Source organism: Cicer arietinum, chromosome 5 (assembly GCF_000331145.2).
Source record: "Cicer arietinum cultivar CDC Frontier isolate Library 1 chromosome 5, Cicar.CDCFrontier_v2.0, whole genome shotgun sequence".
In the NCBI taxonomy this organism is placed as follows: Eukaryota; Viridiplantae; Streptophyta; class Magnoliopsida; order Fabales; family Fabaceae; genus Cicer; species Cicer arietinum.
This window is the reverse complement of record NC_021164.2, coordinates 34658909-34662383: the sequence shown is the minus strand read 5'-3', so window position 1 is coordinate 34662383 and position 3475 is coordinate 34658909.

Sequence of the window (3475 nt, the reverse complement as noted above, 5' to 3'; positions counted from 1 at the left end):
ATCTGGAGATTTTCACTTTGCAGCCCATCCTCGCGAGGTGTTCTTGATCATATGCCATCCTCACGTGGTTTTCCATCCTCAGGCCAGAATCATTTTTTCCTTCTTTTTGCCTTAATGATTAATGACCTATTATCGTATATGAATACACTCAAGAGCACATGTTAGTCATTAACCACAATCATAATCTCTTAAGTAATTTTGTTATCATTAAAATCATTTGAGAGATTTTGTCTCAACAATCTCCCCCTTTTTGATGATGACAAAATTCTTTAGATTATGATTTTAAATAAGACAAAGATAAAATGTTTATGCTCCCCCTCAATTATATGTGTAATAATTTTTAAAACTAAAAATCATTACTCCCCCTAAATGTATGCCAAAGTGTTGAAATAACATGATTTTAACCATACATATGACATCATGATAATTAGATAATAATTTAAAGATTTGTTCAACAAAGCATAAACATGGGTTCATAAGCAACACAATAATTCAACTTAACAACACAATAATTAAACAGTTTTAACAGCATGAACCCAAAGCAACTGGATAATCAACAAACATAATCATAAAAACATAATCATTCTCCTCCTGAATTTGGCAGCAGCAAAAAGAAACATGGAACATCTAAATTAGTCTGATGAGGATGGTTCATCTGATGAGGATGAAGGAGATGGAACATCAGAGGTTGGCTGGTCTGGTAGCTCAGGAGGATGATCCCCAGGAGCAATAGTAGGGACTAAGTGTTTGGTAACCCATTCAAGGATAAGACCAAACTGAACCAAAGAGTTCTGAAAGTGAGTGAAACGCTGAAGGATTTTCTTCTGGTCTTTCCTAATTAGGCCTTAGGTGGTGAGGACTCTCGTTCTTTCCTTTTCTTGGAGGCAGAGAGGTTTTCATGCTCAAACTTTATTTGTTTAATATTCTTGAGTGAAAATGTGTTATTGAATTTGATGGAAGGTTCATCTTCGAGTGGGATTTTGATGAATTTGAAAACCTTAGTGAGTAGCATTCCATAGGGAGCAGATCTTTGCATCAAAACAGCATTCAGCATAAACCAAAAAATCACATTACCTAAGTGAAGAGGGGAGGCAGTAATTAAATGATGGATGATCATGATATCAAGTTCTGTGACTTTCTCAAAGTTGCCAGCTCAGGGTGCAATGGAGTGAACACATATGTTGTGGAGTATACGACATATTGGACGAAGATTTGAGGCCACTAATGGTTTTGGTGGTTTGATGAGTAATTCTTCAAGAACAGAGGTCCTGGTGATTAAAGCTCGATCATCACGTATGTCAAGAATTTGGCACAGTATGATGGGATTTATTTCCATATGAACTCCTTTCAATACCATACTAAAACTAGTGGAGTACTTTGAGCCATTTGCAGCAGCATAGAATGCCCGTACTAGGCGAGGATATTGAGGCTCATTGATTTTGAAGAATGAAGTCCATCCGAGTTGTTCAACCATTTCTTCCACATTAAATCCACCTTGTTTGATGTCAGTAAGATCAGTGATTTTACCATTTACAACGGATTTGTTTTGCCACTTCAAAACATAATTATTTTCTATATCAGTCGAATCAAACAATGAGGTAATATCAGAAATTTTGAGAGATGAGGATGGGGGTTTTGGAGAAAAAGGTTTAACCTTTTTGGGAGTTGAGGCTTTGGATATGGATTTCTTAGGGGTAGGCTGTTGTGGAGGGTCAGCAGATCATCAGAGTGGATGATATGAACAGTATTGTCTTGAGGGATCGCCTTTTTTGATGAAACGACTCCAGATATGATTTTGGAGGAACGCCTGGTTGGAGTTGATGAGGATGAGTTTTTAGCAGTCTTTTTAGTGAAAGAGGGAGAAGAGGAACTTTTGGAGGGTTGAGAAGAAGGGATGGTGTTCAAAAAGGTTCCTTCAGAATGGGTTTCTTCATGATATTCTGAATCAGTGCTTGAATAAACCTCTGGATTTTCTTCTGGTTCTTGATGGTTGGTTTTTTGTTTAGCAGTCATTTTGATTCGAGCCATTGATAGGAAGTGGTGTGGGAAGTAACTGTTGGGTGAAGAAGGTTTTTCTGAGCAGATGGTTTATGAGAGAGTGATAGAGGATGAGAATCATATAGATGAGGATGGGAGATGAACAGGGAGAACGTGTGAGGAAACGTGTGAGGGACCGTGAGGAATCGTGAAGAGACGTTAGGAGACAGAGAAATTTAATGCGCCGTTTGCCTAGGATGCTAGTGAGATGATGGATTGGATGGCTGAGTCACATGGCCGTAAATGCATTCAATGCATGGCGTGAAACACGGAGGCATGCGCCACGCGTGCTGCCCAATGAGAGAGAAGGCGTGCCACTTTTGTAACGCCCCGGATTTTGATCCAAGACATTACTTAAAAATATTTATTTTTTTTCAAAAACAACATTAAATTTTTTTTTTAAGTAGTCCATCACATGATCAATAAAATTTCTCTAGTAAATAGTTTGATTTCATTTTAAAAAATAACACAATGTAATTTATGGGATATTATTATGTTTATAAAGACAATTCACTAATTGTAGAAAATGTTCACTTAAAAATGGAATAATTCAAGTTTTTCCTAGCAGAAGGACCCCGCCTCCGCATTTTTATTTAAAATCGACGATAAAAAATAAATAAACTTAAAAATTGTATTACAACGCTCTTATCACTACAAGTATTATTATTATTTTATTAAAGTACCCCTTTTCCCACGCGCGTGCGCCAAACAAACGTCACTCATGCAACTCTTCGAGATCGTTAGTACCTAAATGTTGGTGTAAGGGGTCAGATCATCCTACGACAAAATTAGACCAAATAATAAGTTAACAACTATAAAATATAAATATAAAATCTTTTTGTAATAAAAGATTTAGAGAAGTTGATTTTTATAATTCATAAGGTGTATCAAAAATTATAAAATATATCTAAACAACAAGTAGTAACTCACCTTAGAATAAATAATTATATAAAAATAATAATGGCAATAAAATGTATGCAAATTATGCATGTCCTAAACATACATGATCCGGATATAGCCAGCCACTAAGGCGTCCACACAGAAGTCACCCATACCAATGGGGAAAATTTAACCAGCCACTAAGGCGTCCACAAAGATGCATATGGTATGTCATGACAATGATAATGATGTTCGAAATGTACAAATCGCTAGCCACTTAGGCAACCACAAAGAAAACTATTCATTAATGCATTCAAAAATCAATTTCCTCATATTGGTAAATGAAAAATAAACTTTTCATCAATTTCATCAAAACACGTATATTGTTCATAAAAGTCAACTTTTAAAATTTAAATACTCAAGAATCAAGGATTAAAATTAAATACATCATAATAAACATGTTAATGACTACATCATTATAAAAATTATAACTTTATAATTAAGTACTCTAAAACATGTATGACATTGAACGTTTTCACAACAAACATATTGATGAAGG